Here is a 23252-nt window from a genome sequence, read left to right on the forward strand (position 1 = left end):
CTTACCCCCGTATTCAGAAGCGCTTGAACTTAGACACTGCTTTCAAGCAGCACAAACGCGTTTCAAACGCGCCGCCCTGGGGCAGCGTTCAGCGCGTTGCCCTGTGGCGAGTCAAACTAAAGAGCGTTTCTGAATAGGCGGGAGAGTGGCTGCTGTTAAAAGCTAAATTGTTACTATTGTACATGAAATCGCTTACTTGCGAAGGTATGCGGAGTCCTGTTGACGGAAGTACCAAAGAAGCAGCTCGAGACGCTCCTTCATGGCCCGAAGTGTCAGCTCTCGATGTATCGCTGCAACGACGCTTCGTAGAACGTCATCCCACATGCGCGGATATTCAAAGGGAGTGGCCGCGACGACTTCTCGGAGAAGCCACAGATCCTCGTGTATCCTGAAGTGCCGTCATGTTTTGCGTGTTGGCCGAATAACCGCTGTTTTCCGAGCAGCGCGGACTCACGGTACAAGAGAATGCCATTTTGGTTGTTTCTCCTCGTGTCACGTGATCCCTCGCTCGACGGTCCGGTCACACGCTCAGCGCCTGACCGTCTGGCGCATGCGCAGTGACGCCACCACCGACTGGCTGAGCGGAGCGGGAGGCGAAATACGGTCAGCTAACTTAGAGTTACTGTATATGCTACCTTTAGGTAGCAGAGTTGCGCATCTGTCTTCCAACGCCGCTAGCAACCATGCATTGCGGAGAAGCTGCCGCTTGGGCCAATTTTTTTTTATTTCTCGACGCCGCCGCTGCAGCGAACTGAATTAACACTAGCCATCGACAGCCAATGTTTATCGCCGGTCTTCGACACGCCAGACAGGTTAATCGGCGACACGGTAGGCATGTCGCCTGCAAAAACGAAGTGCGACTTCACCGCATAGCTGTGGTTGCTAGCCGGACCTATGCGCAACTCTGCTACCTAAAGGTAGCATATACAGTGACTCTAGCTTCACTCATGACGGGATTGGCAGGCTTAGCCCCACCGCAATATCGTGGGCCTTCCAGACCAACGTTACTAGAACAAACTCAGTTTCAAAGCTCCGTATCTCCGCCAGCGGAGGAGGGTGGGCCGAACAGCGGTCGCGAGAACTAGCGGCGCTGCAGTCACGTCTTGCGCCACTATCGGCGCGTCGTCTGCTTCCACGGCGTAACGCGGCGGTCCACCGCGCAGTTGCTCGCGGCAACTTTCTAATTGTACTAGTGGCAAACTCAAACATTTATCATTCTTCCAGTCGACGTTCGCGCATCTCATTTGTGGACTACTTAGGTGGATATGCACAAGGTCGTCTGTATGCAATGGTCCGCGTGCGTTGCTCATTGATTGGCCTAGAATCGGTGTTCGGTCTATATTTCAGCTGTCTGCATTGCGCTTAACTTCCAAGCATTGGAGTTTCTAAGTGAATGAGGGTTTTCAGTGTAATTTTTATAACTACCACTACAATTTTAGCCGCTGCCGTCTTATCTAGACAAAGAACAATCCAACACGTTTATAAAAGCCTTTACAGTGTATAGTGGCGTAGCCGGGCGGGGGGAGGGGGGGCGGGCACATTGGGCCCTTGCTCCCTTCCCGAAATTTTTTGCTGCCATGTGTTACAGAGCACGAAGTGACACTCGACCACACTTACCTGCCCGGACCCCACGTCAGATCAAGGGCAGCCCCCCCCCCCCCTCCCCCCCAAAAAAATTTCTGCCTACGCCGCTGATAGTGTACGAAGAAGGGTGCTTACTCGACATACAAAAACGTTCTAGAATAGTGCTCATGTTGTCCACAATTTACTAAAAAAACTTTCTCGAAAAACATCACCAATGCTTTGGAATCTTTACAAGACACGTTTTCGCGACGGTTGAAGGGATACTGACCCAAAATCGGAAACTTTTACGGGAACTCTGTAAATGAAATCTCAGTGTGCGATTACATTAGGTATATTTGTTGAACTCGTAAGACTGCCTGAGCTTGACATCATCAACAACAAGCGTCCCCAGCGCTGTATTTGGAGGCTGCTTGCTCATTTGCCGTTGTACGGCTTCCAAGCACATTGCTTGAAATCCGTATTTACGTGGAATGCCCTTGAGTATTTGCGTCAGCCGGCTCATCAGCAGCTTGTAGGCTCGCTGGCTGGCGATTTGTACAAGCAGGCAGTTAAGCAACCATTCTGCGTTGTATCCCATTCCACATGGTGCCTTAAACAATTCGGACAGATCGGCCGTGATGTGAGCACTGAGCAGTTCTTCGCACGTACTCTGTCGCTAGAAGATTCGTCAGTATTGACTCCTTCGCACAGCTTCAGTTTTTCAACTTCACCGAGCAGATGTTCCATGCCTGCAGCACTTCTTACACTGTAAGACAGCCGTTTGCGTTGCGTGCTGTAGCCGTTCATTACGCAGTTAATCTCGTCAACTACATAGGTCTTTTGCACAAGAAAGTCTCCGTTCACGAGTCGGCGAGTGTAAAATATTCCGCACATCTTGTTCGATACCTCGTCGTAAAATCTCTCGAAAATCCACTGCTTTGAAGGCAACGCGACAGTTGACAACTGATCGAATGTCAGTGTGATGCAACTCTCAGTCTCGGTAGCGTAGGAAATCGCCAGTCTCAACAGCGAAGGAAATCGCCTGCCTTTCGTTTTGCTGTTCTATTTCCGGCGGCTCCTGCAAACTGGGCACTGGGCTTTCGCGGGACGCCGTGCGTTTTTTGGAGGGGATTTGCGCCTTGGTCCCGAACATTTTGACTTCGAAATGTTGGATGGAAGTGCTGGGAACAAGTGCGGCACGGCACCGGGCGCGAGTTCCCACTTTCCACGTGGAATCAAAACGTCTTGTCTCGCAACATGACGATAGTGCTTTACAATGCCGCCACTCTCAAAATGAACGCCACAGACCTTGCATTTCGCAGTAAGCTTTCTACCTTTGCGATGCAAAGCTTGTTTCCACCTTTACCGAAGGTCGCGGGATCGAATCCCGGCCGCGGCGGCTGCATTTCCTATGGAGGCGAAATTGTTTGAGGCACGCGTACTTAGATTTAGGTGCACGTTAAAGAACCCCCGGTGGTCGAAATTTCCGGAGCTCTTCACTATGGCGTCTCTCATAATCATATCGTGGTTTTGGGACGTTAAATCCCAGATATTATTATTATTATTATTATTATTATTATTATTATTATTATTATTATTATTATTATTATTATTATTATTATTATTATTATTATTATTATTATTATGTTCCCACCATTTGAATGGCGTGGGCTCGTTTTGAGGTCCGAAGAAGTGTCATGAAGCGGAGTCGTCGTTGCGGTAGCCGCTCTTGCAGCCCGGCGCAAAGCAAGTCGGCATATCGCAACGTGACTCTCTTCGTCCTCGTTACGCTACGTACATCATACACGTGCCTTCGTACAAGACGCTAAGCCTGGTCAAGAACAGTCGCAAAAATGACGAGCGAACAAAGCGCAGGCGTCGCTGTAAACCTACGTGCGCTCGTACATCGGCGCCGCCGATCACAACAAGCGCCAGCCGCGGGAGCCATAGAGTTAATATACTGACTCTAGAGGAAAAGCTGGGCCGCGAGACCTATAACCACACATATCAATCCTAAAGAAGCATCTGCACAATTAAAAACTTGCGGATATTGTTTTGTGTTTATTTTGAATACTTCTACGAAAGAGTACGACGGCTATTTATGCAATTTACTGCGCGCGGAAAGGAGCGTTTGCAAGCTGGTTAACTAGATGGCACCACCATATCAACACTCGCGAGTACGCGAGTGTGTGCTTGCGGCCGATTGCGCCGGTTTGCGCGTCGTGTTAAAGCCCCTGAAACATCGTTCGCGTCGTGTATCTCGTAGTTGTCATAGTGTCCCGTTGTGTGCGTTTTCTGTCGCCGCATACCACTCGACTTCATGTGACAGCCCTTTTTTTTTTCTTTCGAGCTGGAAACTTCAGTGCATCAGTGCAAACCAGGACGGACGGCAAAGAAGAGATGAGACAAGCCTTGAAAGTTATGTACGAACTAGTCGCAACCGAATTTTTTAATACTTTTTAACGGCGATAAGCTTCGTGGGCCGTGTAACTTTAGTTTCGATTGAAGCTTTCGGGAGATGTCTCACTCACATTCGCCGCTGCATGCTACAATCGACATTTTTCTGCTTTACGGCTCTCTGCGCTGAAGTACGGCAGCAATGAGCTGAAAAAGAGCGTGGATACAGGTGTCTCGCCATTGCAAGTCGCATCAGCGCGCGACCACGGCCTACGGACTTTGCTTCGAGCTGCGAATCTGTCGATCGTGTGACCTTTGTGCCAGCGTACGGGGAAACTTTGGTAGGGAGTGCCTAGTAAAAACCATGCACAAACAGGTGGAAATTTTAACTGTTATCAACCGGACGAGCTGCACAGACAACCGTACACTAACACACGGCTTCACGCATCAAAACACAGCTGATGTTCTCTGAACAGCGCGTATAATAGCTGGCTTGGGTTGGTAGATTAAAACTGATTACTACCGTCAAATATAGCGAGCGTCTCAGGGTCTGGCAACGCTGGCAACTATCGTTTTGTTCCATCATGGCGGAACCCATGCGGTTATAGGTTTCAATGCATGGGCCCTATGGGGAGCTTTTCCTCTAGAGTCAGTATATTAACTCTATGGCGGGAGCTAGACGTGACTGCAGCGCCACTAGTTCTCACGACCGCCACGCGGACCGCCTCTCCGGCGGAGCTTTTAAACTGAGTTTGTTTTAGTAACGTTGTTCCAGACGGCCTGGACGCTAGCGGACTTTTATTTCCTAGCAGTCCGCTAGCCACTTGCTAGTATGATATATTTTCTATTGCTTTTACTCGACGGCGTCAAGCTTAATCTAGTGTGCAGTATGAATGATTGCTTGTGTATGTGGTTGTGCTTACAACACAGGGCACACGCAACGCCGCAAAGTGGAAAGAAAAAACACACAGGGTCCCTCCTGCATTCGCCTAAGACGACTCGAAGGCGAAAGCCACCTTCTAAGTTGACGTATTTACCTTCCCCGCCCTCCTCCGAAAGCTTTCTGCACCTAACCTGATTTTGCATTGCCTCCAGGATCGGAGGTGTTGCACGCTTTCTGCACTTCATCTGGTTTTGCACTGCCTCCGTGATCGGCCCACTTCAGACCAAGCGACAAAGTCATGTGATTACGTCATCATGTGGCGTCAGATTGTGACGTCATAGTGATATCTTGGTGACGTCACAGATTTTGGTAATCTTTGACGTCATTGTGACGTCATCACGTTGTGATTATTTTTTTGCATCACTTATGTTTACGCCGCCGACGGTCAATTTTCGCGTTTGATAAGGTGTGATGCAATATTAACCTTCACCCTAGCCGCCCTAGCCTTTTCCTAGAACTTTCCCCCTGGAACGTTCCCCCTAGCCTTATCCCAAGCTTGGCAAGTGATGCAAGTGATGCACGAGTGATGCGATATTAAGGTTGTCGCCTTAATATTGGGCAGAAATCGCACTCCATCACGTATACCAGTAGGATTTTCACACGCGTGCGCTCGAAACCTCGAGCTTCTATCAGTTTTAGAACCGTTAGAGTGCGTGTCTCAAAGTCAGCTAGCGGAACGCAGTCACGAAATTTAATCCCACAAAAGCCATGACAGTGAAGATGGTGGAAGCGCAAGGGGGGGAGGGGGTAGAGACTATGAACAAGATGTCACCTAACGTTGCCATTTGAAAGAACGCCTTTCCCGTATCCCATATGTGGGTCATTTCTGATGGAGATTTGATGTCAGGTTTCAAAAAAACATATCGATACTAATTTTCACATCGACTAAAATCTGGACGCCGATTCTGAAACATAGGGTTTTCGTTCGACGGTGATGTTTGAGCTCATAGTGACCGGATGGGTTGCCCCACTAAAGAAAATATGCTTGAGACCAGTCACGTCTCTGCAGCTTACCCGAACAAAGCGCTATTAAATGTAATATGCGAGAAAATAATGCGAGTACTGTTTAGCAAAGGCACAGTACTTTATTCCGCGGGCCGAGTGTGTGAGTCCCCTGCATGAGAGTCACGTCAAGCGACAGCTTGAAAGCCGCCCCTCGAATATGTCTCTCTGAACGTCCCTTATCGTCCACGGTGTGTTCAAAGTGCGGAAGCGCTGCGCCGGATTCAGCCTCGTCAACGCACGAGTGCTCTTTGCTTTCCTGCAAAACGGGGCCGGAAAATTCTATTTTTCCCTGAAGGGCACTTCCGGTCCTACGGACGAAACACAGCAGCGAGCGTTAAAAGCTGTCAAACCTGTCACCTAGAAGCCAGTAGCCGAGCACTCTTTCGAGAATGAAATGACAGGCCAAAGAGAAAATTCGATAAAACGGTGTTACCCTTTTATAAGCATCAAAGTCCACACACGTTCAATTTTGTGTATATGTGTGTGTGTGTTTGTGTGTGTGTGCGTGTGTGCGTGTGCGTGTGCGTGTGCGTGCGTGCGTGCGTGTGTGTGTGTGTGTGTGTGTGTGTGTGTGTGTGTGTGTGTGTGTGTGTGTGTGTGTGTGTGTGTGTGTGTGTGTGTGTGTGTGTGTGTGTGTGTGTGTGTGTGTGTGTGTGTGCATGCATGCGCGTTCAGAGCTTCGCTCAAAGCCAAAAAGATGCAACATAGGCATCTGTACTCTGACTGTTTCGCATAATACTGATTCCCACAGTGCGTTGGAGTCTGCGGGAATTTTTTTCCCTTCTTTGCGACTTCACGTAGCCCACGGTTAACGTAGTATAAGCTACGCAAACTAATGCGCATGCACACAGGCGTGTGCAGAGTTCCCCATTAGGAGGGGCAAAGTTTCATAGTACTCCCCCCCCCCCCCCTCCGTTGGACGAGCCCAAAGGACAACATGCTTCACAGCGGAGGAAAAAAAACGTGGAGCGATGACTTCCTTCTCACAATGGCCCGCCTTTGGTCCCTAATTAACCGACAGTACAGATGAGAGGTAAACAGTTCTTGGAATGGCAACATTAGGGGCCTTTGGCCATCATTATCGTTCAAGACCTGCGCGGCCATAACTAAGTAAACGTATCGGGCTGACTTTTGCGCCCCCTCCTTGGTGATCAAGGGGGGGGGGGCGCCCCCTAGCCCCTATCGTGCGCACGCCTATGCGCATGCGCACTTCACGTTCGAGGTACGTTCCTCATCCCTTCAATTAATTCAAGGGAGAATAGCGAGTGGAACCTCAAATAGCGCCATCAATTCACTGCTCACCGCATGTCCATGCTTTCGCAAGACAGTATCGTTTCCTAACTGCGAAGTCGTAGAAAAACTAAAGCTTAACTACGCATGAAGCTCGGCGTCGGCGTAATTACATTACATTACTTCACGTGACAGCTTCACGAACAGTCAACCTTCAGGCACTAAAAAGTACTATGAAGTAAGCAAGGCAAGGGAAGATTCATAGAAGAATGATTGAGTAAGCTTTAACGAATACCAAGACGGGGGTATCTTTCAGTATCCCGTGGCGCGCCGCTCTAGGAAAATCAAACGTGCTAAGACAGCGAGTGCCTTTCGCGTTCATATTTCTTTTTCATCATAAAGGTATAATCATATTCAGCCTTTATTTAGAGAATTCCATGAGAGTGCAGCATTGCCTTCCAAGAAGATGTGGACCTATCCGCGTGTTCATTCCAATTAACGAAGTGATGCCAGCCACGGAAGACGTATTGCACCAAGCGCAGCAGGCGCGCATGCCCTGTCCTTATGTGCGCTTATTCTTGAATATTCATGTTCTAGGTTGCTTTCATTCCTAGACCCGGCTTCGGGGCTGTCGTTTTTTTTTTCTTTAATCACGTTCGTATGACACGCCGCACATCTTCGTAATGTTCTTCTCGAGCATGCGTACACGTATATTCGCGAAATAAGCGCAGGACCAAGTGTAATAGATTCTGGTGCAACAACCCTCATGCCCGTATCTTTCTTATTAATAGGTTATTTTTCCTTTCTATTTTGTCTCGAAAAAAAAAGAGGACATTCTCGAAAAGTGAATTTTCTAGAATGTCCTCTTATAACAGCAGGCATCGTGAGGGCTGATGAAAGCGTGCTATAAAATTCGCAGCACGCAGAAATCGTGTTCGTAATGAATTTTACGGGGAATGAAGCTATTCGCGGAATATTTGTCGGGTTGAAAAAGCGGGCACGGTTTTGTGTGGTATAATCATCCAAATAACTTAACCAGGCCGGAACAGTGACCGAAAGAGTGAAATAAATACGAGTCAACGAAAAATTTGGAATGAAGGACAGAACTTAAGTTGCGAAATTTTGCGGGAGAAAGACGAAATTTTCGGTATGGCAGTATAAGGGGGGGGGGGAAGTAAAGGGAACCTTACCTGCGTGGTAATGTGGGTAAATCGAGAGAAATTATCAGCATGATTGTGCGGTGGAAACCTGCACTAACGAACTCGCGCAACAACGAAATTCTCGCGACAATGAAATAAGGTCATCTGACGAGGCCGTCGTATAGCAGCATGCGCGAAACCGACGACACGGTTGAGCAGGGCACAAGCCACGGGCTCTCAGGGACTCTGATGTGGACTCTGATGTGGACTCAGATGTAGACTCAGATGTGGACTCTGATATGGACTCTGATGAGGACTCTGATATGGACTCTGATGTGGACTTTGATGTGTTGGTTCAGCGTATTCTATATACATTTTCCGCCAACAAAAAGAAACTTCACATTGTAGAGGCTGGCACGCTGTATGCAGGACGATCGGTCACGTCATCGTCCCCCAGCCGCCGCGCGAGTAATCCGCGCGAAAAAGCCCTACCGGAACGATTTCCCGCCTGTGGCATCGCGTTAAGCTGGTCAAGGTCTTTTTCCGCACGTCTCTCACGGTAGCGCAAAAAATAATGCCACCGCAAAATGCAATGGTTGCTCGTCTCTCGCTGACTACAAATGCGAGCACCGATTCCACACCTCACCGTATTGCTCGAGCATGCACACATAGCTGATATGCGAGTTCTGGGACGGCTGCAGATACAAAACTCGCGTAGCGTTGGTTGGGTCCCGAATATTTCTGTCACGTCGCAAGCCATTTGCGAGCGGCGGCTGCTGAACACTACGGCGGGATCGCAAGTCTTACCTCCTAACAAGGCATGCGTGGATTACTGCCGACATATATTGGCGACGTGAGTTTCATCCTGGTTATATCTACGCGCAGAATGGCGCGCAGTACGTTTTCGAGCCTTTCTATTTTCTTCTAACGAAAGCGAGTGGGAATGTTCTCGGCGGGAAATTGTGAGAGAAATATGTTGGCTTACGAAACTAAAGCATGTAAACTTCCCTTCAGAACGCGCTCGTTTAAACTGTTGCTCTACTAGAGCGCACCTCTTAGGCATCCGTTCGCTGGTATGAGAGTCGTCCCTCGCTTGCGAAAGATCTGGCCCGCGTGCCTGGAGTTACACTACGCTCCTCGTTTGCCGAGCCCGGCTGGATTACTCTGAAACCTTCGCCTGCAAAACAGGAAATACAAAATAAAGATAAGCAAGAACAAAAAATAGACAGTAAACAAAAACAACAACGAGGAAATAAGAATAAGGGTTGCCTGCAGCTGCAGTTTAGGCCGCTAAAGCAGAAAATAAAAATAAAATAATAATAATAACAACAAAACTGACAAAAATATATAACAAAATGAAAGATAATCAAAAGACATATATTCAAATAAATATTAAAAATAAAAAATTCAAGAGGGCGCCGTACGTGCAACGTTGCTAGTCGGGTGAGTTGGCAAATGTCATTCCTAATGGCATTGATTGCCAATAATAGCCAAAAGACGAGCAAGAGGACAAGGACGCAGTGTACTGTACGTACAGTACGTTTGACTGTTAAAGGAAACACTCGGATGAACAGTTTTCATATTGCTCGCTCCTATCTGCAAGCGAACATAAAAGCATAGTTTGTACACGGCACTGGTCTGTGAAAATGAGTCAGAACTGTCAACTACCACAAGTCTTACGCAAATCCAAGCCACTACGCATTTGCAAGACAGCGATAGCCGGACATGTCCTGCACGTTCCCTTTAACATGGACTTGTCTGTACACACATGCCTCTTTCAATTTCTTTGCCTCAATACATCGCCAAATGAAAACACGCGTACAGCTGCCCTCACATTTCGCATTAAGAGTATCGTAATCGTCGGTAATTATTTTTGTCATCCGTCTGGTAATTAATCTTCTTCTGTGGTTGCGTCGGGTAATTCGACAAACCGGTTAACACGTCCGACTCTGACGGCGACCTTCGCGGAGGCTTGCCTGAAAAAAATTTGAATATAAGAATACATCTCCTAATTAATATGTGGAACGCGTTGACGACAGCGATGATTTAAGATACGCGCAAGTACAGAGACGAAACTGAGGTTTGCTGAACTAATCCAAGGAGGTAGTGAGGTAATTACAGAACTCTCACGCAATATCTGGAAACTGCCTCTTAATTAGCTATGCTGGAGAGTGCTAAACTTCCTTCCTAAGGTGAGCTTATTCGCAGTCGCTATGTAAAAAAGTAAGATTCACTTTCCGAATTCCGTGCTCCCAATTATAACCATCAGTGTGTCGCGCTGAGTGGTAGGCCTATGAGAGTCATCGGGCATGTTTGTTTATCTGCCCTTATATTCAACTTTGTTTTCCTGCTTGATGTTGTTTTTAATTCGTTTGTTCTGGACGTTCACGTTCGCAGGGCGGGATGGCGGCCAATTTTTTTACAGCAAAGCAGTATATCTATACCCCCTCCCCCCTCCCTCCCCCCTCCCCGCAATGGCTTCGTCTCCGCGGGCAAAAAGACGCGGGGGCAATAAGCGCATGGGCAAAAAAAAAAAAAAGAAACGGCGTCGTGCTCGGACGCTTTGTTTCGAGCGTGCATGCAGATTCTAAATTTAATAGACGTTCTCGACGCCGCTCCTCGTATGCCCTTAGTGTAAGCGACGAAGGTATAATGCTATCAACCATTTCAAGGGGGCCGCTTCCAAATTTAATAGACGTTCTTCTCCGGAGTGTGCTCTACAAGTTCAACAACATTCGCTTGAACCCACAGACTTTCGAACGTCTCCGGGACGAAGGGGAGACAGACGAAGACGAGGTCGAGAGGCTGATGGACGTCGACGACTTCGATGACCCAAGGCAATGCGTCATGGCTATATGAACGCGTCGAATCATACGACTGTGTACGATGAAACGTGCATGGCCGGTCTGCAAAATCAGATGCACTTCTTGGCCATCGCGCCCGGTGAAGGTCAGACGCCAATCACACTCTTGTACGATTTGAATGCGGAAGATCACTCAAGCGACGTCGCATGGGTAATCGTTCTGGGTGTCGTTGACAGTTTCGCTGTTCCCAGCCACCATCACAGCATGGAGTGGAGGCATAATTCCTTTTTATATATGAAAAACATGGGAAGGTATCTAGGCTACGTTGTGGAGTTGGCTATCCCATCAAAATGACATTAATAATAAAAAGAAAACACAAGAACAAGAAAGAATGAAGTAATAAGAAAGATTGCCCGCAGTATAAGTCAGGTAAGGTAAACAAAGGCTCACAAATCCTATTACTATTACGACCTAACTTTCACCGAAAGGCGATCTTACACCCCTCATTGCTTCGCTACTTAGTATCGCAGTGATGGAACCGAGTCTCCGACAACGACATCTGCCGCGAAGTAAGCTGCCCCGAGTTTCCCTTGGCACTGTGTTACCCCCTAAGGTACGTAGAATGTGCCAAAGCAGATAAGCCTATGAAATCAAGAGTTCGACGAAAACTCGTCTGGTCGGCAATGCTGGTCGGTGTCTTCCCTTACTTTTGACCAGATGCAACTACCTAAAGATAGGCTCATAGTTTCTCTATACTCACGGTTGCCGCACAGCTTCTGTGGGGCATTATGTACACTTGAAACAAAACATCGAGGAAACAACGAACCTTACCTGCTGCAGTCTCGGTTCTTGTATACGAGTCAATTGAAGTTCTCAAACACCAAACCGCAATAACTTGAGAGGTCTTCGAGTTCTCGCTGCTTTCAGCGGATCACGTAGTCTTCCTCATATATTTCAGAAAGCGCACCTCCGCAGCCATTATAAAGCTCTCGAAGATGGTTTAGGAGAGGCGTGTGCCCACTCCCGTGTGGCGGTGGCACCATCTCGCCGAGGCTAACTCCCACGAGACTACGACGCGCTCGTCACTGGGCCGGCTGCTAGTTCGGACTTTCACCGGCTTAATCTCTCTTTCTCTCTCTCTCTCTTTGTTTGTTATTAATGTAGTTTACAAGAGATGGGGACGTTCCTATCGCACCGGCTACTCCTGTTCCCCTGACATACATAACTGAAAGTGTAGAAAAGTCTCTCGGCCGTTCGACTAAGTACGGTGTGCTTGCCCGTTTCCGTCACTGTACGTTGTTCGCTCCTCAATATTTCTTTTTTCTCGGCGATCCCTTTCCTCAGCTCTCTGGTACTTCGATATACTATTGTCCTCACCTATAAAGCCCTCTTTTATTTACTTATTTTTCAGGACTGTCTTCAGTGATGGAGCTTCGCGCCATCTTTCTCAATTTCATCGTGCGTCCGACGTTTTCGCGTGTGTTTGTTTGGCGCCTGCTGTTGCGTCCATTATTTTTATTCGACCCGACTTCTCCACTCACTTATGTCCCTTAGCGCCCTGACTTTCTCCTACATTTCTAGAAGAGAGATTCTTTCGTTACCAGCCGTCAAGATAACATAGAGGGCGTTTTTCATTTCACTATGTTCAGTCACTCTACTTGTTTGTATGCCCAAAGACTAATGCCATCTTCGACAAATCACACCGGTGAACAGCGGGGCGATTTAATGAGGATGCTATTATATTCGCGTGTGTGGGCGTGACGTCACCCAAACACACACAGGTGTGCGAGTGACGTCAGTGCAGCGCACATGTATACCCTAGATGAAGATGTATCAATATCTGCAAAATGCTCAGATGGCGAGATTCGAACTCTGGACTTCTCGTGTCAATGCTCGATGCCCTAACCACGACGCCGTAGGCGCATGCCTCGTGAGGCAGGAGCTAACGGCCTTAAGAATGGATCACGGGCAAGTTCGTAGTTAATTTATTACAGCTGCTTCGGTGAATTTAAACAGGTATTATAATAAACACCCGTCTCTCAAGCACTTTCACCTCATTTCTTACCTTGCGACATGTACTACTGCGCTTAAGCCGCATTCGCATACCCGTAGAGACCTCAAAGATTTCCTTGTTTTGTAATTTAGTAAATGAAGGGGTTATGGAGCAGGAATTGTGTAACATGCCGTCGATTTATTTCTTTTTTTCATGGCTCGCAGGTGTGGGTGTCACAAGGCATCTTTGGGAAACTGAAGATTTTCATGTCCGTAGCAATAACCATCATGCTGACACTGTGCTGACAAACCCACTTGTGGCAGCTGCAAACGATTTCCTGAGGAACAACGTTTCAACGAAGACAGATGTGTTAAATAGAACGAAAATACATACTCAGCTGAGGAAGTTGCGCAAGTTTACCAAATTAAATAGAAAAGTTTACGTGCATTCTCTTCACATAGTGGTATGTATGCGTGAGGTGTGTCTGTGTGTAAAGTAACAGTAATAAAACTTATTTATTTCGTTGCTTTGTTGGGTCATATCACTTTACTCTTACACATTGGCCACTCGTTTGATGGAGCAAATCTTTCCTTATTTTTGAGAGGAATAAGAACTGAAAGGCGGGCAAGGTTGGAACCTGTGCATTGTTGGTTAGCGCACGAACGGACACTACACGAAGGGAGAAGGTGGAACAACCCTGGATCGTCTTCTTTCTTCCTGTCTTGTCCGTTTGTGCTCTACCCAACAAAGGAATAAGAAATTGTATTGCAAGTAAATGACTACAGACTTTACGGCATTATGTGTTCGCAACGCAAAAGGCAAAATAAGGTTATTACGCATGTAAAACTCCCGTGAACCTTCCTCCTTTCACGGGAGGCGATGGTGCGTGCTCCACAGGCTCCCGCGCGCGCTCGGTCAAGACGCGTGACGTACCACGGCGGCAGTGAGCAGGCCTGAAGTTATTTTTCCAGATGGGGCTGCTCGCGGGCAGAAAAGGACGTGAATCACGCGAACTTTGTTTTGTGTGACGCTTCGTTAGTGTCACGCCAGAGCAAGTTCCTTCTTTACCGACATTGAGCTACGTGAGAAGAAGGATACAGAAACGATACGGAGTCAACCTCTCGCTTATCTGTTGACCTTAATCGCTAAGTAATATCACGTTACATACGTGCGTGAATGAAGTTCCGGCACGTCGGGAGCGAGCAAGTGGCATGCAGTTCTGGGAAGCCTGTTGTCGTGTTATTGAAAGCTAGCTATCGAAGCACGCTCATTATTGCATTGGATATGAATGAACGGCTCGACAAAACCTTCATTTTCTATTAGAGCCGCTGCACAATGTTACAAAGATAAAAGATCATTTGATAAAAAATTCAGGACCCCTTCCCCTATCGAGCTTGGTGTGTGCTGCCTGACGTACCACTTTCTTTCTTTCTTTCTTTCTTTCTTTCTTTCTTTCTTTCTTTCTTTCTTTCTTTCTTTCTTTCTTTCTTTCTTTCTTTCTTTCGCATTGCGCAATCCTCCCTCGTAACTGTTTCCTACCACCATTCCAGGAGTTGGACCATCATCCACATCTTTAGCAGCGCATCACTTCAGTTGCTACAGGCAACAATGACAGTCAGGCGTTCATATCCAGGCAACAGTGCAACGTGAAATGACAAGTCACCTCGAATACGTCAAATAAAAGATCAGATTGCCGTATCAGAAACGGCCGGTCGCCGACAAGCCCACGATCGCGACAGCATCAATTATTGAAAAACGGGGCATACAAATAGACAAGCAACCGGCAAACTTTTGAGGGCCGCATTACTTCGTTGCCCCTATGCGTTCCACTTCTGTAGTTCTACAGAAACAAACGAACGACATAGCAAGAAGACGTACTTATCTCTTGTCCTACAGACAGTACGTACGCAGTTCCATTATACGACCTTTTTTTATGCGCAGAAAAAAAAAAAAGAAACGCGCTGCGATAAAGAACGGCAGTACGCAAAACGTTACGACGAAGACTAGTGAGGTGGCTTGTCTAAACAGCCGTCAAAGTGCCTCCGTGCCTCCCAGTCAAAGGCTGCAACTCCGGTGAATCAAAACCCCCTGATGTATGCGGATGTGACAGTTCACCTCTCCTTCCGCGAAATCCACTCAGCATACGTGTGGGCGTTTCGTAGAGAGTCGTGCGTTCCGTCCACCGACGACGAACATGCCGAAGTGCGCAGAGGATCTCTATCTACATCGTTTTCCAACGCGGGTGATGACAAGCTTTGGTCACAAATTTTGGTCGTATGTGGTGTTATGATGACGTGATGTGGTGACGTAATCACGTGATGATGATTTTTTTGCATCACCCGTGTTGACGCCGACGCTGTGTTACGACGGTCCACGTCGACGGTCAGTTTTCGCGTTTGATGAGGCATCTCAGGGTTTCGCCTTACAATCGAGGGTTTCCTCGCTGACGAACCAAACCGCGCGGAAAATCGGCAGCCGTCAAAATGCGCCGATGCGCCATACAGTCCACGGTGTCTCACACGTCTGTTCGTCACAAACCGCGCTGGAAAAGGATGGAAAGATTCCCTGCGCAGTTCGGCATGCTCTGCGCCCTTAGGCTGGCATCGCCCCATTAGGCTAAGCAAAAACTAACGTTCACCTTTTATCTTTCGGTGGCCTCTCACGAGCGACACCTTACTCCGCAATAGATAAGACGGCTCGACTCTTCGATTTACTCAGTTTGCAGCTCTCCCTAATATCTGTCAATATTGTATTTGGCGTTAACGATTTTGTAACGACCTAGAGATAGTAGCCTCCAGAAAACTTTCCTGTCATGACCTAGAGATTGAAGACGGTGGTGTAAGATGGATCGAGAAAATAGAGGATGGCTGCCTCTCACCCACTCCTTCATCTCGCCATTAGATTTAGCAAAAATTGACGTTAAATCTCCTATCTTTTGGCGGCCACTCACGAGCCACACCTAACTACACTAGGTGTGGCTCGCGCGTTTCTCTAGTAACAACTTTATGGGGTATCAAACAAACGTCTGAGACATTGTGGACTCTATGACGAATCGACACATATTGACGGATGCTGATTATCCGGGCGGTTGGGCTCGTCAGCTAGGAAAAACTCGATTTTAAGGCGAAACCCTTAGATGCCTTACCAAACGGGGAAATTGACTGTCAACGTCGACCGTCGTAACGCGGCAGTGGCGTAGACAAGGGGGGGGGGGGGGGGGCGTGGCACCGGGCCCGTGCCCACCCCGAAATTTTTTTTGCCATGGCATACAAAGCACGAACTGACACTCAATCGCATCTGCCTGCCCGACCCCCACTTCAGATCAAGGAGATGCCCCCCCCCCCCCGAAAAAAATTTCTGGCTACTCCCCTGTAACGCGGCGCCTGCATCAACACGAGCGATGACGCTACCTCACGACGTCATCATAACTCCACATATGACCAAAATTTATGATGTCAGCATGACTTCAGTACAACGTCACATAAAACGTGACATCACACGATGATTCATCACATGACATCGTCTCTTGGTCAAAGGTGGGCCGATCCTGGAGGCAGTGCAAAACCATGGGTACAGAAATCTTGCAATGCTACCGATCCTCAGTGCAGAACCACGTTAGGTTCAGAAAGCTTTCGGAGGGGGGCGGAAGCGGATCAATACATCGACTGAAAAGAAAAAGAAGAGGATGGCTTTCGCCTTCTAGACCTCTGAGACGAATGCATAAGGGACTTTGTGAATTTTAAATGCGGAGCATTTCTTAGTCACGCCTGCGGCGTCGGCGGCGCCGTCCACACCCCCACTGCGCATGCTCGGCTGGTCTTGTGCCGGCAGCAAGCCTCTCCTCTCCCTCCCTCCCTTCCTCCCTTCCTCCTCTCCGTCCCTCCCTCCTCTCCCTGGAACGCGGGCGGTGTGTATATAAGCGGCGGAGCGCGCGTTCGGAATTCAGTCAAGGGCGTCTTTACTTGCCTATCGTTTGACTTGACGCTTTGCTTGACTCGAGTAGATGCGATGGAAGCAACAATACCTTCAATCAGCGTCCCACCACTCGTTGAAGGCAACGTTACACCACCCTCACTGTCGTCGGCGTCAACAACAGCAAGCAACGCAGAAGACAAGGCTGCGAAGAGACGAGCATACGACGCTGAACGCAAGCGTTTGAAGCGAGCTGCGGACCCGGAACTTCGTGCACGCTGGAGCCGTTCAAGTCGTACTTGGTGTGCGCATCGTGTAACAATTAATCATTCCCAAAACCATATCCAATTACGCAACATTCACGCGATACTCCCACCACTCTGCGACGCACTTACTCGAGTTCCCCCCGTGGGAAGATGCGAGCGACATTTTTTCCGTTTCATTCTTCTTACCTTATCCTTTAGAACACTGCCAAAGTTCCTAGCGTGCGTGCGATTTTCGAAAAAGCCAAGCGGCCACGGTCTTCGAAGAACGTCCATCAGGCCAACTGGGCTGTACCTAAAAAATGTTCAAAACTATTCAAAGTGCCTCCTCCGATCGAAAGTGCTTTCCCACGCAAAAACAGCATGTGGCTCGACATCGTTGACGAAGATAGATGCGGCAGTCCATGCATTCCATTTGTCCTCGAAGCTCGGGGATAACGATTGTCCAGTTGCTTCCGTACCCGCATCGTCAATTGTTGCCTTAGAGAAACAGTTCCCAAGTTGAAGGAAGTGGAAACGGAAGGTTCTTCAGCTTACAGGATTCATCTTTCTTCAGTGTGAAGGGCAGAACGCCAGTCATGAAAAAATGGTCAGTAAATGTAAGGCCAGTAGAGTTGCCCTATAATATACTACCGTGAAAGAGAAGAAGCTATAATTATTGGCCACATGCCGCTGAAGAATAACCGGCATTTGTGCGACTTGCTTCTAGTCGGACGTCTTGATGGCGTAGCGCAAAATACAAAAACAAACAAAAAAGGGGTGGAACATAGAAGAGTGCTGTCCTCTGTTTGTTCCTTTCTCTTTCTTTTTTTGCTTTGCGTCTGTCATTTGCGATTCCCCATCAAGATGTTACTAGGGAAGCACGCGCTCACCTCTAGGTCACGATAGGGAAGCAGAGTTTTTCGGTGCCCACTATCTTTAGGTCGTTACAAAGTCATCAACGCCACATACAATTTGGGAAGATATAAGGGAGGCCTCCACATGGAGGAAATGGAACAGTCGAACCGCCTTATCTATTTTCTGCCACTTTGATCAGAGCACACAGGAATCAAAGGCGCCACGTGGCGAAGGGAAACATGTAGAAAATTAATATTACACCAGGTATAGCCTTCGGCGTCAATATACCTTCTAATTAAGCCGGAAAAACTGATAAGACCGTGAACGTAGCGTGTATTAGCGCGGCACATAAAAGAAAGGGACAGGACACAGACGTAGAGACCTCCACATGGAGGAAATGGAAGAGTCGAACCGCCTTATCTATTTTCTGCCACTTTGATCAGAGCACACAGGAATCAAAGGCGCCACGTGGCGAAGGGAAACATGTAGAAAATTAATATTACACCAGGTATAGCCTCCGGCATCAATATACCTTCTAATCTTCTCGGCGGCTGCTCTTTTATGTGCCGCGCTAATACACGCTACGTTCATGGATGACCAACTCGCCCGATCAGCAACCCTTCTGATAAGACCACTCTCGGGAATTTCTCGGGTTATGTATAAAGTCTTCTTGATGTGCGTATGCCAAGCCTAAAGTTACCCGCAGCTTCTAAACTAACAAAATAATGTGGTAAACAGGAAAAAAACGCCAGGCCTGCGCTGATACCGCAGCACAGTCACAGCGAAAGCTGGAAGAGCGGCGTTTCTAGTGCCCGTTGTAAGCTCTCTTGGGGCTACAATACAAGTACACTAGAACGGTACCCACTACGCCGTAAATCACAATTTTTGTGAAGATGGGAAGCACCTACTAAGCCATTATTCGTCATCCGACGGAGAAGCGAGGCACCAGCTACAGGTCTGTAAGGCATTATGTGCACTTTGTTGACGCGACGACTGCCGACGATGAATTATGGCTCAGCCCTGTGTAATGGGTTGGAAGGTTTAAACGGCCCACCAGTTATGTAATTTGCATTCGGTGACGCCCGGTCGCTATTTCCCTCGCCCGTCATGCTGTATAACATACGTTGACGTGGGAGAGAGACGGAGGGGGGGTGGAAGAACTTTACTGAGACCCCGAGGAAATGGATCATGCGCTTATGGGCTTCCTTGGCAACCAATACAATTGCACTTGCGAGGAACCCACTACGCTATAAATCATTATAATTTTTTAGAAGTAGGGCACCAGGCACTGTGCCATTTTTCGTCATTCTACAGAGAGCCGTGGAACCTGCTAAACGCATGTAAGGCTTTATGCGCACTTTGTTGATGCTGTGCCTGATGACGATGAAGAATTATGGCAGAGCTATTTGTAATGGGTTAGAAGCATTCAACAACCTACTCGTTGCGCAATTCGCATTGTTTGACGCCTGGTTACAGAAATTGCGTTGTGCGACGCTTGGTGCTTATTTTACTCTTCTACCACGCTATATTGCATATGCTAATGTGGTTCCTTCCCGACATGAAGCCTGTATAGCACCTTTTTGCAAAGCGGTTTCAAGCACCGGCATGGCTCAGAGGTTGAATACTGGGCTCCCACGCAGAGGGCCCGGGTTCGAACCTCGTTCTATCCTGGAATTTTTCTCTTATTTCGTTTTTTTTATTATTTCGAGCGATACTGGTTACGGACACCGGCGGCGGCGGCGGCGGCGGCGGACAACTACGGCACCAAAAACGGCCGGTGAAATGATCTCATAACAGCTTTCGCTGTAAAACGGAACGCCCACACCCATAGGGGCAGAGAAGGTTCTCTCCAATCAGGGAAGGGAGCGGGGGGCGAAGTTTCGCTAAAGCGCCTCCTTCCCTAGTCTTCCCTGTGTAACTTTTCCGAACACATTATGTTCCTCTCCGTTTTACCCAAACTTCAGCGAGGGACAACGGCATCTTGAAAAATACGATTACGCCATCCGACATTCTAGGTGTGGAATTTAACCAAGTCACGATTCTCGAGATTGTTGAAAGTTTATTGCCCGGCACTTCGGATTTTGGTTAGAAGAAAGACCCGGCGGAAGGACGCCGTAGTGCAGGGCTCCGGAAATTTCGACCACCTTGGGTTCATTAGACTATTTTAATTTAGCGTTAGCGTGATAACGGGGGTTAAGGGAATGGCGTTACCGTGCCGCTAACGTTCGTTGCGCACAGCGCGTTTTAGTAGAGCGGGATAGCGTGTACTACCCAAGCTGTGACTACGGCGTCACTTGGCGGAGGATGAATGCGTTAAAGAAATTAAAAGAAAAAAAAAACTCAAAATAGTCGCCTGTATCCCCGCATGCATTTTTATTACTACTTTTTTAGTAATAATGAAAGTTAAAAGGGTAGTGACAGAATAATTTTGGCCTCGTGTTTTTTTGCGGCAATGTGTTTTTGAGGGCCTATTAGCCATCACACGGCACATCGCTTGCTGCAGCGCGCGACAGGTAATTAATTACAGGCTCCTCATTACCGACCAGTGTCAGTTTCGGCTTCAAAAACGACAAGCCTGCGGGTGCGACTATCACCACCTAGCGGGTGCAGTGCTCGATCACGCAAGCACACAGAACTGCGACGCACTTCCGCGTGGTTTGCATCGTCAGCTCGCATTCCCACGCTTGCCGCACGTGCTGCTCGAGAAAGCAATGTCGCCAAACACAAAACTTTCAACGCGTGCGCCGCGGCCACGGACGCGCGAGCAGCCGCCGAGAAGTAGGCTGCTGGAGCGAACGCGGCAAAAAAAAAAAAAAAAAAAAATGGCGGCTATGACGTCATCATAACTTGTTGAAGCGTGGTCCCGTGAGGGAAGTAGGGGGTCACCGAGGGTCACCTTTGAGGGTGTCAGTAACGCGAGGGTGTCGATCGCTCAGGCAAACTTCAAAATTCCTTTAAAGCACCTTCCAAGCTACATTCGCTGTAGATATTTTCCAGATGATATACGCATGTTCACGGGAATCGATCCCGCTGGCTATCTCGGCCGCGAAATTTTGTGTCAATACCCCTCTAATAAGTTCGAATCGCGCACCAAAAGCGAAAATTTATGTGTTGCAGATTTGTTTACACCGACCTTCTTTTTAGGCCTATGAACGTTCGAAATGGGAAGCGATCTCAAAAACACCGCTAAGTTATCCGTAATACTCGGTCGTCCAAACTGCCTGAGGGCAAGCATACCATTTAAATCAGTCATTTGGTGCGAACGAAGTGAATCCTTCAACAACAACGCCACCTTCAGTTCGAAGCGGGCGTCTGCAACCTCCGCCGTGTTATACGTGCACCACGTAAATCCCGCAAACACGGTAACGCTACGGGCCGTTTAGCGTACTGCGCATGCGCATTTCCATCCCGCTATTCCGCTAAGCCCTTTAAATTACAACGGTCGATTAACGCCAAATAATATTAATTTTTGGAGTTTAACGTCTCAAAACCACGATGTGATGATTAGGGACTCCGTAGTGTAAGGCTCCGGAAATTTCGACCAGCTGGGGTTTATTAACACAAATACAATTTGAGCAGACACACAGGCGTGCGCGCGTTGCTCCAATGGGGGGCGGGGGGGGGAGTTACAGCAGCGCAACCCCCTCTTTCCGACGCCCTCCCACTGGGGCCCTCACAATCAGACGAGGTATTAGGGGAAGGGGTGCCCCTCCCCCCCCCCCCCCCCCCCCTCCGTGCTCACGCCAGGTATAAGGAAGATTTCCAAACGGAGTAAATGGAACAGTCCAACGGCCTTATCTATTTTCTTCCGCTTTCATAAGAGAATCCAGGAATCAAGGGCTCCACTGAGGGAGACATCTATAAAAGTAAGATTACACCCGTTATTGTCTCCGGCCCCGCTATGCCTTCTAATTAAGTCGGAAAAACCGATAAGACTGCTCTCGGGAATTTCACGAGTTATGTATAAAGTAAAAATAAATGTGTTTTTTTTTTTGTGCGCATGTACCAAACGTGGAGACGCCGGCAGCTTCCAAGCTAGCAAAACAAGGCGATAACTCGGAAAAGGGAATATGCAAGCCTGCGATATTTTGTGAGAAAGCCAACAGCAAGAGAGATGCTCACGAAAAAAAAGAAGTCAGAGGGTCCTTTATGCGAACGCCTAAAACTGACACGAAGGCGAAAGCCATCTTCTTTTTCTTCTGAATCAATGTATCCGTACACCCCTCCCACCCTACCCCTACACCCCCCCCCCCCCCCCAAAAAAAAGCTTTCTTTCTGCACCTAACGTGGTTTTGCACTGCCTCCAGAATCGGAGGCATTACAAGCTTTCTGCACGTCACGTCGTTTTGCACTGCCTCCGTGATCGGCACACCTTTCAACAAGCGAAGGTGTCATGGGACGGCGTTATAGTAATTTCGCGTTAGGTGACGCCACACTGACGTCATGATGAATTCACAAATGTTGGCGGTTTGTGAGGTCATGATGACGCCATTTGTTGCTATTTGTTGCTGACGCATTCGTTGCTTCGCCCTTGCGGTGAAACTGTGATTTTTAATCATTTATTTATTTATTTATTTGTTTGTTTGTTTGTTTGTTTGTTTGTTTGTTTGTTTGTTTGTTTGTTTGCTTGTTTGTTTGTTTCACGTACCCTAAAGCGCCGAGGCATTACAGAGGTGAGCGGGGTGGATGCGTAAAACAATAATAAGGATTATTATGAAGTTATGTAATGCTAGGGACGAGTCACTGTGCATAGGCGCTTATTACGTCCCTGATTCTGGTTCGTGCAAGCTTATTGACCACACGTCGATGAAGAGAACATGTTACCCGGTCATTGAACGTTGCGCCACAGCGTACTGCGTAATGACAGCGCGTATTAGGGACGAACGACCAACCGTATTCGACTGTACCGTTAGAGCTGCACGAGTTGCGTGACAAATACCGACGCATCGCTAGTAACGTTCGTGGCGCCAAAACTCTTTTTTATAAGCGAATTACGCTGCGCTCATGTGAAGCCAAGCTTATGGAATGTGGTAACTGGAGGCAACGACTGTTGAGGAAACTTAAATACAGCTTTCCACGTGTCGTCACGATAATCGGCGCCAATTTTCTGGTTTCGCAGAAAAACATTCCTACGGCGATCCCGTCACCTCTCACCGGTCGCAGGCT

Source organism: Rhipicephalus sanguineus, chromosome 9, assembly GCF_013339695.2.
Source record: "Rhipicephalus sanguineus isolate Rsan-2018 chromosome 9, BIME_Rsan_1.4, whole genome shotgun sequence".
Lineage (NCBI taxonomy): Eukaryota > Metazoa > Arthropoda > Arachnida > Ixodida > Ixodidae > Rhipicephalus > Rhipicephalus sanguineus.